We start from the raw sequence: 17,564 nt of genomic DNA, 5'->3' as shown, positions 1-17,564 counted from the left end.
ACACATCGTATATGTGCATCATTCCCATTAGGCTCTGGAATTCCTGAAGGGTGGGTCTTCTTCATCCTTCCCCAGGGTCTGGACTACAGCATGTAGTAACAAATGTTAATGGGTGGTGAATAGATGACGGATGGAGGGAAGGACAGATGGATGGATGGATGGATGGATGGATGGATGGATGGATGGACGGACGGATGGACGGATGGATGGATGAATGGATAGCAAATCACTCTGCCTCCAGTTACCCCTGCTCCGTCTCTCAATTGAGTGATTTCCAGGCTAATCTCCCTAAAGCCCAGCTTGGCCCACTTCATGACCCAAATGCCATTAGAGGTTGTATTTTGTGTTGCCTTCCAAATATAGTTCAATCTCCTCAGCCTGGAACCTGGCTCCTCCCTCTTTTTTCAGTTCTTCTCTCCTCCTCTACTGTTCTCCAGCCAAGTCATATCTGATATCCTCTAGGCCCTTGCTGCTCAGAGTCACCCTCTGACCTGCAGCCTCAGCTCCATCTCTGTTAGAAGTCTTAAGTTCTTCCCAGACACACTGAATCAGACGCCACATTTAAACAAGCCTCAGGTGAGTAGCCCTCACATAGCAGGTGGAGAAGGTCTGTGCAATGGTGTCCAGAAAAGCTCCTGCCAGTCTCTGTAAAAATTCTGCACACTTGTTAGGGCTCGGCTTGCCTATGCCTCCCTAAATGTAACCCCCACCTCACCTGCCCTCACACACGATGTGCTAGTTCCCTTTTCAGAACAACTGTAACTCCTGGGTCTATGCCTCTCTTGTCCCAGAGCTCACATTGTTCCTCAGATATGTTTTTTTTTTTTTTTAAAGATTTATTTATTTATACAAGCACTGGGTACAGTCAGAAGCGCGGGAGGGTGAGAGAATTCACCAGAGCCAGAGCAGGGAGCAGAATAGGCAGAAGGACCGAAGTACACTGCTGAGGGAGCAGCAGGTGGCAGGAGAGGTCTGCACACCATGTGGGACCCTTCCCCGGTGGCCAGGGATCAAATTGGCGCTGCAGAGGCTGCGGGCAGCTTTGCAAACCAGTGCTCAACCGCTGCACCACCAGAGAGGCCCCTCGGCTATAAGTTTTGAGACTCATCCTTCTGTTGTAAATCACAAACATCTGGTGAATAAGACCTTTTTAGTGTATTCCATCCTATGCCATGTCTCAAAAATACCTTGCACTTAGCCAGCGTTGGACAAATGTATGAAATCGTAGGAAGGCACAAATGAAGGTCAGGGTCTTAATACAGAACATTCACAGGGTCACCATTAGTGGCAGCTGCCCCAGGCATCCTGGGACACGAATTCTACATGCTGGGGCCTCCCTGGTGGCACAGGAATTAAAGACAGAGTATCAACTTATCAGTAGCCACTGCAGCATGAGTTTGATCCCCAGCCAGGGAGCAACCCACATGACACAGCAGACCTCTCCTGTCTTGCCCGCTGCTCCCCTCAGCAGTGTATTTCAGTAGATCTGCCTGTTCTGCTCCCCACTTTGACTCTGGTGAATCCTCTCACCATCCCACCCCCCACACCTATGGCCTATATCCCAGTGCTTGTATTCATAAATAGATCTTAAAAAAAAAAAAAGAATTTAACATGCTTCCACATGCTTGCTCCTAGCTTCCTTCCCTGGAATATCCTGAATGAGAGGGGATGAGCATAGCCTGTGTGGCTCAGGGCCCTTTGAAAACTGGCTGGCTGGCTCCTTCTCTGGTCAGGGGTGCCTGCAGTAGCACCCTGGGGCTGTCCTCTCAGCCGTCAGTACCAGTGTTGGGCTCTCTCAGGATCAGCTGACAGGTTTCCAAACCTCAATGAGCTCATCCTCCTTCCAATTCCCTCCTTGGGAAGCCCTCACCTGATACCCTCCCCCCAAATCTTGTTACTTGGTCAGTATGTGATTTTATCAGTATTATATTGCATTATGAAAAACAGAATGCTCTCTTAAAATCAGAAACAAGCTGAAGATATCTGTTCCCACCATTTCTATTTATTATTGTAGTTGAGGATCCAGTGAGTACAGTCAGGCTAAAAAAAAAAAAAAAAAAAAAAGGAAATAAGAGATATCCAGACTGGAAAACAAGAAGGGGAGCTGTGTTTGCAGATGACAAGATCCTGCATGAAGAAAACCCTCAGGAATTCACAAAATAACTACAAAACTAATTAAAGGGTGAAGCAATATCATAGGATACAAAACCAATGTAAAAAAAAATCAGTTGCCTTTATAAGTATTACAATGAAAGCAATAATTTCAATCACAATGGCATCACAAATAATTATGCCTATCAAAATCCCAGCAAGATATTCTGTAGACATAGACAAGCTTATTCTAATGAGGAAGACAAAAGAACAGCTAACACAATCTTGACAAAGAAGAATATAGTGGGAGCAATCACTCGACCCTCCATCAAGACTTACTAGAGAGCTATAGTTGCCCAGATGGTGTGGAGTTGATAGAGGGAAAGACGCAATGATTAATACAACAGAATGGGAAACCCAGCAATAACCTCAATACGTTCCACCTTTTGACAGATGAGCAAAAACAATCCAATGGAGGAATGATCACTTCTTCAACAAATGACACTGGTGCAATTAGACATCCACAGACCACAAAATCCTTCACCTAACCCTTATATCTTATACCAAAATTAACTCAAAATATGCCAACTTCAAGGTGAAAGGTAAAACTATAAAACTTTTAGGAAAGAAGAATGGGAGAAAATATTTGTATTAGGTGAATAGTATTTTTAGACATGACACCAAAGAGATCATTTGTGGGGGACAAAAAGATGGACTTCAAAATTAAAGATGGACTTTTGTTACCTGCAGAAGACTGTTAAGAGAATGAAAGACAAGCTACAGAGTGGGAAAAATATTTCAACACCATCTATCTGGCTTGGATCTAGAATCTATGAAGAATTTTTAAAAATTCTCCATAATTGAAATGTGTTAACTATTTTTATCATCACTCCTACTCTGTCTTTACTGAACTTCCTCTATTCCATGTTAGATGTTTTATATTCTCTAAACTGAAAGCCACAAATGCACTAAAAACACAAAGGCAGGCCCTGTTGCTCATCAAATTTGGAAGGCAAAAGACATGAAGAGACATTTCACCAAAGAGATGGATGGCACCTAAACACATGAAAAGATGTTCGACATCATTAGCCGAGAAGGTATGCAAATTGAAGCCACAAGGAAATACTACTACACACTTATCAGAATGGTTAAAAAAGAAGAGTGATAAGACTAACTGCTGGTGACAATGTGGAGAAACTAGAGATCTACTTCAAGGCTGGTGGAAAAGTAAAATGGTGTAATCACTCCAGATAATAGTACGACAACAGATGATCCAGAAATTGCACTCTACGGTTTTTGTCCCACAGAAATGACAACTTATATTCACACAAAAATCTGTACACAGGATAAATTATATACTTAAAATGGTTAAGATGATAAATTTTATGTGTATGTTGTCACACACACACACACACACTCACAACTGCACACAAATATTCATAGTAGCAGTTCTACTCAGAATTGGCCCAACTAGAAAACAACTCAAAGGTCCATCAATGGGTGAGTGGTTAAATACACTGTGGTATATCTATACAATGGGGATACTACTCAGCTGCAAAAAGGAACAACATGCACCAACTGGATGGATTTCAAGGGCATCATAGAGCAAAACAATAGATTCCATTTACACTGCATTCTTAAAATATCAAAATGGTGGGGATGAAACCAGATTAGTAATTTTCAGGTGTGATAATTAATTTTATGTATCTATTTGACTAGACTCAGAGATGCTCAGCTGATAAAAAACACTATCCTTGGGTGTGTGTGTGAGGTTTCCTAAAGAAACTGAGTTAAGTAAAATGAAGAAAAAGTTTGCCCTCCCTGGTGTGGGTGGGCCTCAGTCTACCCTTGAGGCCTGAGTGAAACAAAAGGCAGAGGAAGGATAAATCAGTTCTCAAGGCTTGAACAGGGACATCCATCTTCTCCTGCCCTGGATACTGGCGCTCCTAGTCTTTCAGCCTTCAGACTTGGACAGAATTGCCACCACTGGCTTTTCTGTTTCTCCTCTTGCAGAGAAAGATTATGGGACTTATTGGCCTTCATAATTGCAAGACAATCCTGTATTGAACCTCCTTTATGTCTGTTTATCAATATCTATCATCTGTCTCTGTCCATCTACCTGCCTGCCTGCCTACCTATCTCCATGTGTCTATGTATCCATTGGTTCTGTTTCTTTGGAAACCTCTGACTAATCACCAGGGGGTGGGTTAGCAATCAGAGTTCCTTTGGGATGATGGAGCCATTCGGTCTTGATTGTGGAGAAGTCACATGAATCTGTATGTGGGATCACCTTGTATAGAAACACACACACATTCACATACACGAATGTATATGTGTAAACAGTGGAAGCTTTGTCTAGTTACCGGTATTATACCCATGTGATGTCCTGGTTTTGATGTTGCACCATCATTAGAGAACATGTCATCACTGGCAGAAGCTGGATGAAGAATCTGCAGGACTCCACTATTTTTGCAACTTCTGATGAGAGTGTAATTATTTCCAGATAAAATGTTTCTAAAAAGTAAAATGGAATTAGAGACTTTTGCACTTATTGTAGATTTCCTACCCTAGTAATACAAGGGATTGCCTGGCTTTCATACCTTTGACCCTGTATTTGTTCACAGATTGTAGCCAGTGGAACTGAGAGCACTGGCAGCCTGCATGGAGACACTGTTAACGATGGCAGAGATGAAGACACTGAAGTCACAGGATATGCATTATGGAGCTAAGCACTCTTCTGCCAGCCAAGGATCTCCCACTTTCCACCTCTCCCCCAGATGGTCTCTGAAGGAGGAAACATGACTTTCTGCCATGGAGGTTGTGTTGGCCAATGGTCCCACTGCAGTGGAGCAGTGAGGTGCAGGGAAAGTTGGGCAAAGGCCCCAAATGGGCGGGGTTTGCCTGGTGCTGAGCCCCTGGGAACCTGGAGTGTTCCTAAGTGAAGTCTGGACCTCTGGGAGGGACAATAGCTGCTGCTGCCTGACAGGGTATACAATGATCGTAGCCACTCTCAGGCTGGGCTACCTCTGTTGTGTCTCCTGAGTGCCTCAGAAACAATGCAAACAAACAAAAGTCAAATTAAAATGAAAGGAAAATCCAGGTCAGGCAGAACAGAGAGGAAGAGATCAGTTTACAGTCAGCCCTCTTCACTAGGGCCCCTACAGGGAGTGTTCCCTTCCCTCCTTCCTCAAGTCCAGGGCCAGGCCCAAGGGTCCCAAGAGGACAGGCAGGGCCTGAGCACTAAAAGCTTTTCCCACGAATAGCAGTTCTGGAGAAGAGCAGCCCTCTCTCCCCTCTGGTGCTTCCTTTCCCTTTCCCAGGGCAACAGGATCTCCTGTCAAGGCCTTTCTTTACCTGCCCATCTACAGACTAGGACGTCTCTGGAATCCAGGTGATTTGGTAGTGGCCATTTTCACCGGCAATTGGTACAAACATTAGTTGTGGTGCTAGGCTTTGCAAAATCAATCAAGGGAGGAAGTGGGACCATCTCTTTTCATAAATGTATAAATGACACTCCCAAAACCCCATCCACCCAACACTGAGACAGGACCCAACAGTTCCTTCATCCACCCCCTCCTCCTGTACCTCTGTTCTAATCTACCATGTCTCTTAGCTCAACTTGGGAAAATGAATCTTTAACCTGTTTCACTTTCACCATTACCCCATTTCTCATCCAGGCTCTTGCCATAACCCCCACAGGTCTCACCAGTTCTACCTTAGCCCCTACAATCTGCTTTCCATCCCACAGCCAGAGTAAGCCCTTAAAATCATATCAAATCAATGGTATCACAACATAGAAGAAAACCCAAACTTCTCATTCTGGCTTATAAAGTTCTCTCCGAGCTTTTGCTCTTCAAAGCTCTTTTTTCCTCCATTTCCCACTGGATTTTCTCTTAGTTCCTTAGATAGGTTGTGCTCAGCCTTGCCTCCCTGCCCCCCCCCACCCCCATCTAGAATGTGCTCCCCTGCCTTCATATAGGTAGGCCTGGTCACTTGGGTCTCGGCTGAGCCCTTTCTGCAGGGAGGACTTCCTGTCTACAGGCCCCACTTCAGGAGCCTGCCCATCACAGCCCTTAACTCAGCAAAGCATGGAGCTGCAGGCTGGTCCCAGGAGAGTGGACCCTGAGTGGGAGCTTAGTATATCAGGGGGCACTCTTGGGATCAACAACTGCAAGAGAGGGTAGAAAGATAGGCAAGTTGGCTGTGATACAGACCCAAGGACAGTTCCCAAGGGCTCTGCAGTTGAAAGAGTCCTTCAGAGTTGTCCTGACTTGGGCCAAAGATGTCCAGGGCTTCATCCTCCTGCACTTATCAGTCTTTGCCTGTGGACCTCCCCAGGCCACCCCCAGCAAAGTATGCAGCTGAGCCCATCCCAGGAGCTGAAGGTCACGACCAAGAGCGCTCCCAGAACAAGGCCTTCAGCAAAGACTCATGGGTGGTGTGTCAATTTCCATTATAGCTTATCTCTGCTTGATATTTTTCGAGGTTATTATTACATGCTTCCCCTCCTAGAATGTAAGCTTCACAGAAGTAGGACTTTGCCTTGTATATCACTGTCATCCCAGCCTGGTACAGTAGGTGTTGAAATGAATGTTTTATCTTTAGTTTTCACAACTGCCCTGGAAAATCCTAATTTAATTCAATGTACAAATGAGTTCAACAAGGCTTAGGTCAAGAAACAGTGAGAGAAAGACCAGCATGCCAATCGACTCTGGCCAGCTCCATAGCCAGGACTGTCTTCATGCTGGGATCAGGGAAAGGAGCATGAGTCTGTGCTGACTAGGAAGACTGTACATTCCACGTGTGGTTGCCAGGGGTATAAATTACCGAAGGAAGTGGCCATCCCTCATAATTCCTCATATCCTCAAGGTCTAATCAATGGCCCCTGTATACACACGTCAGAGTTAACCTGGATTCATGGGTTTGGAAACCAACCCTCACATGTGCTCATGCCAGGACACCAGTGTGTAGGCGAGGCTATTAAGGAACAACTCTGCTTTCTCACTTCACAACTGCTTTCTGTTTTGCTCCCTTCTTTCCAATGTCCTTTCAGGAAAGCCCAGCAAAAATCTCACCTTCAATCTCAAGATGTCTTTGGAGTATATTCCTGTGGGGTTCCCAGGATCCCCATGTCTATCAAAGGAGATCTTGTCAGTTCTGACTCTAATCCACACTGTACTGCAGGAAAAACTCAGAGTGGTTTGAACCAACAGTCTTGTCTAGGGACACTGTGGGACTCAGAAGCTGCTGTAACAGCTTTTGATGTGACAGGATCACGGTGTTTTACTCCTTAATTTTCACGTAAACTATCAACCCTTTGTTACTGGGGAAGGAAGAGACATACAGGAGAACAGGGAAAATTTAAGATTTTATAAGAAAATATAAGATTTACACCTGAATTTAAATGGCCAGTGATCTCTGGGATGATGGGGACATTGTTTCTCAACTTGACAAGAAAACAGCTATTGGGTCCAGGCCAGATTCACCTGAAAGGTACATTCCCACTGCCACTCAGGTACATTTTCCTGTGAATGACATAGCTTGTGGTTGGAAGTTGAGTGTGATCTGGGCTGAAGTTTATGTTCACACTGCACACCATGTCTATCAAAGGAGATCTTGTCAGTTCTGACTCTAATCCACACTGTACTGCAGGAAAAACTCAGAGTGGTTTGAACCAACAGTCTTGTCTAGGGACACTGTGGGACTCAGAAGCTGCTGTAACAGCTTTTGATGTGACAGGATCACGGTGTTTTACTCCTTAATTTTCACGTAAACTATCAACCCTTTGTTACTGGGGAAGGAAGAGACATACAGGAGAACAGGGAAAATTTAAGATTTTATAAGAAAATATAAGATTTACACCTGAATTTAAATGGCCAGTGATCTCTGGGATGATGGGGACATTGTTTCTCAACTTGACAAGAAAACAGCTATTGGGTCCAGGCCAGATTCACCTGAAAGGTACATTCCCACTGCCACTCAGGTACATTTTCCTGTGAATGACATAGCTTGTGGTTGGAAGTTGAGTGTGATCTGGGCTGAAGTTTATGTTCACACTGCACACTTGGTCAGCTCTGCAATCAACATTGTATGCAGCACAGAGAAGCTAGGTGGTGAGAGCACCCGAATGTTATGTGCACTATCTAACAGCAGTTCTGTGTGTGTTAACTTGGTGGCAGAGTCTTATCAAGTAGTCTCTATAGCTGCAAAATAGAAAACTTTGGAGCTGTTGGCAGCCAACAGTTATTGCTATGGGCTTATCTGTGCCCTCCCAGCCCCCTCTGGCCCTCAGTTTGTATGTTGTAGCTTTAAACTCCACTGTGACTACATTGGAGATGAAACCATTAAGCAGGTAATCATAGTAGAATGAGGAGGGTGGGCCCTAGTCCAACAGAACCATAGGAAGAAGGGATGGCAGGGATATGCAGAGCAAAGGCCGTGAGAACACAGCAAGGTGGATGGCACAAGCCAGTCTCTGAGGGAACAGACAATACTGGAATGTACAGCCTGAACTCCCAGACTCCAAAACTGTGAAATATAAATGCCTGCTGCTTGAGCACGTTGTCTGTAGAATTCTGTGATGGCCACCTGGTCTGACTAAGCCAGCCAGGAAGTACAAAGCTGAAGTGCAGAAAGCAGTACACCAGAGTTCTGACAGCATTTAGTTGTTTCTAAAACCCAATCTCGTGTCAGTGATGCTTGCAAGACAAAAACCTTAGCATCACCGGTGACTGGTCACCACACCTCTCAAGACCATTGCTCATCTGCAAGCTGAGCGCCTCCTGTTTATAGTAACATTCCAAACATTCCAGGGTCATACTCTACGGGCCTTTCCGGGGATTGCAGCAGGCTCTGCTGTTTTTGTTTCTGGGTCTTGCTCATGTGGTTTTATTCTTTTCTACTCTTGCTCCTTATTCAGCTCTTTTCAGGACTTTTATTTTGCTATCCATTCTCTCTGGCAATAGGCTTTCCCAAGAGTCCAATGTGTAATGACTGCAGGAGGAAGAGGCAAGGGCCACGGCCAGGGCAGCTCTCGTGAGGCAGTGCAGGGACTCACTTGGGCAGGGCTCCCGTATTCTTTTTAGCTTATCAGTCCCTCAGAGGATCAAAGGAAGAAGTCTGACAGCTAGACTTATTAACATCTGCTTGCTTTTGGTTAAACACCAAGGGAAAAGTCAAGAAGACTTACAGAGTCACCAGCAGCATATATTTTCCAAATTTAGAAGGCTTTCCCTTATTTTTAAAAATATAAGAGTAAGCTGCTTGGGTGGGTAGTACAGACCCTTTAAAGTCTCCCCTTATCCACAGGGAATACTTTCCAAGAGCCTCCATAGATGCCTGAAACCACGGATAGTACCGAATCCACATACAATATGCTTTCTTCTTATGCAAATGTACTTATGAGAAAGTTTAACTTATACATTAGGCAGAGTTAACAATAATAAAATAGAATTATTATATTACACTGTAATAACATACAATAAGTTATATGAATGTGGTCTCTCAAAAAAAGTCTTACTATTTAAAGTTTGCAGTATTTGCAGACGTCGGGGAGCACGGGTGACGGAGAGAAGGAAAGCGAAGCTCCACCTGGGAGGGGTGTCTGCAAGTCTGTGTGGTGGTGATGTCCTTGAGTCAAGCACCAACGCTGCAAACATCGTATCTGGTCTACTTTGCGGTTCTCAAAACACGTTACACCTGCTAGTGACATTCCTCTTTCTAGATGAAAGGTAAAAGGGGAATGAAGAGTCACCACAGCACAGCCGCCTTTCACATATACATGCACATGAGCCACAGAATTATGCTTACTTAGAAATAACATAAAAGTGTCAAAACTCATAAACTATTCTGACCCAACCCAGGAGAGCAAATGGTAGGATACAGGTCATCAATGAAGAGGGCGATGAGAGCTGGCAATTGGGTTAACAGAATTAAGGGCAGTTTGGAAACTTTTTTCCTGACGTCTTATTTCTTTTCAAATTCTACTGACTCTGAGCTGAATTTTAGAAATTTTTAGTAAGAGTGGTTACAGTCATTTCTTTTAGAGTCTGTTAGTTAGCGCTAGAATTAACCACTGGAAGGAAGCTGAAAATGATTCTTGTGTTTGCTTTCTGAGCTGCTGGCCTGATAGGCTTCCATCAGCCCTGCTGCTCACGCTAGCCATAACCACTGCCTCCTGCCAGACTGTGCTGTGCCCACCTGGTCCATCTCAACCAAATTCAAGCCTACATTAAAAATGTTTATTCTATTGGGCTCCACACTCTTTTTATACCGGCCCATGCTAACTCATTGAAATGCTAAAGAAACTGTCCCTGAGGCTACTTTATAAAGGTTGGAGATGACCTGGGATGATACTGATTTACCCATTTAAAAGGTTTTCAAAATCCAAACCAAATAAAACACAACCATGCCACATCTAAATTACAACACTTTATTGCAGCATCGGCAAAGGTCAGATTTCTGAAGCTGGTGAAGATCGGGCAGCATTTCCATGTGAAATGTTACAACTTTACAAGTTTTGTTTTTTATTTAAGTCTACATGCAGAAACTGAAACATGGTAAAAGAAAAAATGCAAAACAGCTAGAAAAAAGATGTAATTAAGTTGTAGCATACAGATGTGCTCTTTAACTAAATTTACTATGCCTATTGGAAAGCAAAGGAAAGGCAACTATCCTAATAAATTAACAAACTGCCAGAAACAGACTAAGAACCCTCATTTCTATTTAGTGGGGGTCAAAACAAAACAAAACAAAACAAAAACAAAGCAAAAGCAAAATCAAAGCTCTACTGTTTCCATACTTTGTTTAGAGACAGAGGCTGTAAACCCATGAAGGTCAACAAAATCTTCTGATCCACTTCTGTTGTCCTTCGTCCATCGTCTGTGACATGCTGACTGGCACGCTGTTTGTTTTCAATGATACTTACAATGGGCTCAACTCTCCCTGTTCTTAGGCTGGTATCAGACTTCCCTAAGCATCTGACTTCATGCTCTTTGTATACTAATAGTCTTCACATTTTCCTTTTACCCTAATAGGCAATTTTATAGTACTGACTCTGATGGATAAAACTGATTTTTCTCCCTCATCCCTTGTTTCGCTTGAAACAAATTCCTAACAAAAGCCTTCCTGGTGGATTATCTGGTATTTGGATATCTTTCATCATTTTGTTGTCCTGCATGTAAGGTTTTACTAGAAGGTTTTACTGCTTGCTCTATACTTTTCTACTGTAGTCCTGGAGCCCCCAAATGTATCTTCTTCCAACATGGGATGTTCAATTCAGAGACACTGTAACTCAAATCAAGTTTAAAACTCAAGTTCATTTCCCCCATACCATTACCAATACAACCATTTCTTCTCCGGCTCAATCATCTCATTGACGCTCTTCTTGGTGTAACTGCTCAGTGGTCAAGTCAACCATCTCATTTCTTGACTGCCATTCTCAAGAGAAGATTAACCCTCACGTGATTTCCATTACAAAAGGCCGTTATGCCTTATCTGGAAGCGTTGGCTTGTTCCGGTGTTGGCAGAGGCTGCTGTTTCCGCCTCATGGCCCCAGCCTGTCCCAGGTTTAGATTCGCAACTCTCTAGACCGACATGCTGAGATGTGTCCACTGCTCTCATTCAATTGCTGGAGGACTCCACTATCCACAACATCAGATACAGGACCTAATGAAATGACACGTGCTGCTGGATCAACGTCTCCTAAAGGCACAAACAGGGTAATGTTAAAGAACTAGTGCTAAGGACAAAGCTCCAGCAAGAAGGGCCACCTAAACACCACAGACCGCTGTTTATGGCTGTCTCCAGACAAATTAGTGCTTTTAGAGGAGTACGTGAACTCTGATGGACTAAGACACAATAAAAGCATAGACACTAGGGCCTCCCCGGTGGCGCAGTGGTTGAGCGCTGGGTTGCGAAGCTGCCCGCGGCCTCTGCGGCGCCGGTTCAATCCCCGGCTGCTCTCCGGCCACCAGAGGAGGGTCCCACATGGCGCGCAGACCTCTCCTGCCGCCCACTGCTCCCCTCAGCAGTGTACTTCGGTCCTTCTGCCTGCTCTGCCCCCTGCTCTGGCTCTGGTGAATTCTCTCACCCTCCCGTGCTTCTTACTGTACCCAGTGCATGTATAAACAAAACAAACAAACCAACAAATTAATAAAAAAAAGCATAGACACTAAAAATAGCAATTTTTTTTTTTTTTTTGGTGGGACCCTCACTGGCAGCCGGGGAACGAACCGGCACTGCAGAGGCTGCGAGCAGCCTCGCATCCCAGCGCTCAACTGCTGCGCCACCAAGGGGGGGCCTAAAAATAGCAATTCTGATGGTGATGGAAGGGGTGGTCCCGTCCTGGTAACTTTCCAGTTACTAATTTCTAAGATGCTGCAAATTAATGGTTTGTACTATGGTTGACTTGTATACTCCCAGAATCACTGTGTTGTAGGGTGTCTCAGAAGCTCAAGAATGTTACCTTATTTGGAAACAGGGTCAATGCAGATGTAATTAGCTCAGAAGAGATCATACTGTAGTAGCAAGACCTTACTCCAGTCTGACTGTATAAAACACACACTGTGAAAACATACACACACACACACACACACACACACACACACAGAATGCTACATGAAGATGAAGACAGATTAGTAGTGCCCTGGAAGCAAAAAGATACCCAAGATTGCTGGCAAACTATCAGAAACTAGGAGCAAAGCATGGAAGAGATTTTCCTTTATAGCTCTCAGAAGCCATCAACCCTTGGATTTCCAACTTCCAGAACAGTGGAACAGTATTGTTCCACCGTTCTAGAGCAATACTGTTCCACTGTTTTAAGTCACCCAGTCTGTAGGACTTCGTTACAGCAGCTCTAGCAAACTAATACAAGTTCTCACAAGGTAAATTTAAATAGGAAGAAGCTTTCAAACAAAATATAAGCAGCAAGCTAAATGGGGAAAAAAAGGTCAGTAACACAAGTATTTCCTGAGAGAAAGAGAAGGTAAAGCATTCCTCCTGAAGTCAAGACAAGTAGTCACATAAAACAGAATACTTCAATAAATGCAATGAATGACAGGGAGAGTAAGTTCACAGTCTTGAATAAAAAAGACACATAGCAGTGATGAAAGTGTAGGGTGTCACTTGGCTGGTTTATAGGCAAGTAATCATTCTGAGAGATTTGAAAATCTAAGAGCTTCAAAGAGACAGTATACACTTTGGGTTAAATGCTGCTCTAGAAAGGGCTCTATGTCATAATAAAAATACCACTCATTTAACCTTACAAGGAGGATATATGCCAATATCTAATAAAAACTCCATTCTCCTAAGATGGGTTAAAAAAAAGTCTAAGAGTGTGGTCCATGCACCAGCAACTTTGATATTACCTGGGAGCTTGTTAAAAATGAATCAGAACAAGCAGCTTAATAGGAGTTAGATGATTAAAATACATACTGTAAACTCTGAGAAGCACTGTTATAATCCATATGAATTTGTAGCATATAAACCATATATGCTACTAACATTTGCCAAAGATGTTCTGTTTCATAGTTAACACTGAAAGAGTAGAAAGCCACCAGGTCCTGCATTACAAAAAACCTGAAGAATTAGAGTGCTGCTGCTCTTCTGACTCATTACAAGCAAATGCCTAGAATTTGTTAGAGCATCACTCCCTAGTCAGAAGGGCTGAAATTATTTCAAGGATCTCTCATTAGAAAATAAAAAAAAAAAAAACACTGTAATTAATGCATGTAATTATTACATTGTAATAATGCAATTATGGATCACCAACATCCACAAGTAAGAAAAGCTTTAAACTGCTTTCACAGTTTTCAAATTTTCCTTTATCTGACACATAATGTCAATGATATTAATAATGGGGAGGCTGGGGGGAGAAGAACACTAGATTCTTGAAGTTAGATTCAAATTGGAAAAGTTTCTGACTCCACTCATAGAATTTTGTTTTCCCTCTTGTGTATAAGAATTCACCACTCAGCATATTCTAAGATATTTGATGAACCACTGCCTCTAGATACACATCTTTAGCTTAGTTTGGCCAAGCATTAGAAACAGGAGAAAATAAAGAGAAGTAAACCATCAGGAGGCTCTATCCCATTAGCTGGTTCATCAAAATACTGTGCTTCTTCACCTAAAATGTAAGTTTAGAAAATGGCAAAGAAAATTTGGTCCCCCGAAAGCGCAAAACCCCACGTTTACATGCTTGTTTGTCCTCTCCAGCACTCACCCACACCTGCGTTTTAAGAACGCTGGCTCTGAAAGTATCAAAATACTTTACAGCAGACCATCTTTAAGAATAATCGATTTTTCCCCCAAGCTGCAATTTTAAGAAGAGATTTAAAACAGGCTGAAACAGCTCACCAGAGCTGGGATTCTCATAAAAGGAGGGAACAAGAGGAAAACGCAAGGAAGCAGAACACAGGATGAAAGTTTATTAAATGACTTAACACAGTTTTAAAAAGTTCCTTTTGTCTATTTAACAAATATTTACTGAGCATCTACGTGCTATGAGTTTTGGAAGAGAAAAGAGACACAGTGTTAACCCTGCCCTCAGTTTTCAGCCTCATGGGGGATGGAGGGAAACTGGGCAGGGGCTAAGCAGGACAGGGTCTGTGGAATACAGCAGATCAGGGCACACGTTATGCCGTACCCTTGGTCAGGCTTTAGAATATTGAGGTAAGACCTGACAGAAAAGCAGGAATTATTAGGGGGAAAGGTCCTTGAGGGGTCCCAAAAGAGGGAAGCAAAAAAGAATCTGATTAAGAGAAGTAAAAGGCCAGCTTGGTTGGAAGCAGGGAAAGAATGAGAGATGAGGTCAGTAAGCTTAAATCGACACCCCTATCATGCAGGCATATGCTGACCTATTGAGGAGTTTGGACTTTACCCTACATGCCATGAGGAGCCACTGGAAGATTTTAAGCAGAAGGGCTCATATAAACAGAAAGCAAGTTTGCATTTTAGAAAGAACACTGAAGGTGTAGCAGAGAACATGAATTGGAAAGGCCTGAAACTGGAGACTGAGAAGTAACTCAGGATGCTGCTGGCATTAATCCAAATGAAGAGTGATAAGAGATTGATCTAGAATCTTTGCTGTGGGCGAGGGAATAAAATGGGCAAGAGTGAGTAGTAGAATCAGAGAATATTTAATTAACTTCACATGTAAATTGAAGGGAAGATGACAGTCAAAAATAACACTACCCTTTCTAGTTTCTAATCACTGACCTAGAGAAAGAAGAGTGAGGCTTGGAGGCCCAAGACCCATCGAAGTGAATATTTCTGTGAGACATCTAGGCGACTTAGAGAAGCTAGATATCGGGTCAGAAACCAGAATGTAAAACCTGGGCCGGAGATATGGATGGTAACTGAGTCACATGGAGAGAACAGAGACAGAGTGTTACCAAACAGAGGAAAGTATATTTAAAAATTCAGGTGGCAGGGGGGAAAAGAAAGAGTAGAAAACAAGAGAATCACAGAAGTCAAGGGAAATAAGTACATTAAGAGAAAAGGAAGGTCCACATGTTAAGTGCTGCTGACACAATTAAAAGTGACTAAGGGAAGCATGAGGAGGCAGCAGGGGGCTGGGGTAAAGGCAGTTCTGGTGAAATGGTACAGGAAGGCAGCAGGCTACAATGGGAAAAAGCAAGCAAGCAAACCTATCCAATTTTTCCAAATTTCACTGACTGGGGGGTATCCAATATTTCTAAATTTCACTGACTGGGAAGGGAAACAGCAAGTTAACAAAAAAAAAATGTTGAAAAAGACTGAGTGGTAACAAACAAAGAAACTCCTGTGTTCATACTCACATCTATTTTAGTATATGTAAGTTTACACATCTGTTTTCCCATATTTTTATTCTCTACTACTTAAAAAATGCTTGGTACTCTGTAGAGTCAATCAATGATTTTTTAAAGAAAATAATAACTATGGCAGACTAGTTCTTTCAAGTACCTGTACTTGATTTTTTTCCTCTGCTCTACAAGCTTAAGGGTAAAGACACTTTCTTCTGCTACTTTTTTTTCCCCCTGCTACTTCTGAACTGGACTGAACCCATGGTAAGTGCTAGATGAATGTATACCAAGGGAAGCAAATCCTACTTCAAGTATTAGTGCGTATCACTTACTGATTCAATCAAGTCACCTAACATTTAAAAATTAGGAAGAGATGCTATATTTGGCAATATTTGAATGGAGAAGGGATTAATAGAAATAATGCTGTTCAGAGATGTTAGGTTGCATGGATAGGTGAAGTTGACGGCAAACATTAAGATAAACATTTCCTAATAGTTCTATTCTCTAACAATGAGACAAGAGGTAACAGATACTATCAAGACTACTATTATATGTATTTAAAGTTATGCTAAGAAAATATAAAAGGAGGAAACTAAAATTGTTACGGCCTGTTAATCTACCCAGGTTTTACATTCAGCAGCAATAAAAGGTTTTATTAGAAAACTTTATAAAGTTTAGAGAATTAGAAATAATCTATTATCTTATTTTACCTGATTAAATGGGTCTATATAAAATTTTTAACTTTGATTTCCAAAAAAGTTATACTCAACAGAAGTTAGAAAATGGATCTCCAGACTATCACAACAAAGTAATTTTCTAAACTGCAACCTGATTAGTTAATTGAGCACACAGTTCAAAGAAAAACGTTATCAGGAACACACCAGTATATTTAGTGAGTAAAGACATAGGTTCCACTAGCTACATTTACCCCAACACTATTTCCCTCGATAACAAACTCATCCTGCTGTTCCCAGTACACTCCATTCTACAGGTCCTCACCTGCCCCCTACAACAAGGCGATATCTTGGGGCTATTGTACATCCAAACACTGACACCTGAGTGAGATCAGAAAGAGCAACAAATCCACTGTCACTTTTGATAATAACCCAACCACAAGAAAGAAAATCGAGTAGATGGTATGGGTCTTTATATAAGGTCCCAGAAGAACTTTAAATAATTTTATTCCTTTAAAAGAAGATTAATGTAGTCTTATTAGGAAACATCTTCATTTTCAAATTTCTTACAGATTTTTAATTATTTTATATTTTTAACTGAGTTTAAGCACAACTGACACAGATCTCAGGAGGGCATTTTAAAATTTAAAAAGTAAACAATTATCTCAAAACAAATTCAAACTGCAAGTCTGGATGTCTAACAAACAGGTTTTGAGTTTCTGTCAACATAGTAAGATTACTTAACACGGATCTAAAAGAACTTAGAATTTCTCACAAACATATCTATAAGTAGCACTCTCTATAAATGCAGAAGAGAAAATTAAATATAAAGAAGTCAACTCAGAGAGAATAAAGTCAAGATCTGTGTGGCTAAAACAAGATTTTTTTTAGACTTTATATTATAAATAGGTTTTCTTTTTTCAAGTATCTACAACTCAAAGACTTTTCCATTTTGCTAATATTTTGGGCCTTTATCATTAAATATAATCTAACTACCTAATTTATTCACATGAAT

This window comes from Talpa europaea (assembly GCF_964194135.1).
Source record: "Talpa europaea genome assembly, chromosome: 14".
NCBI lineage: Eukaryota > Metazoa > Chordata > Mammalia > Eulipotyphla > Talpidae > Talpa > Talpa europaea.
Note: the sequence above shows the minus strand (reverse complement) of the source record.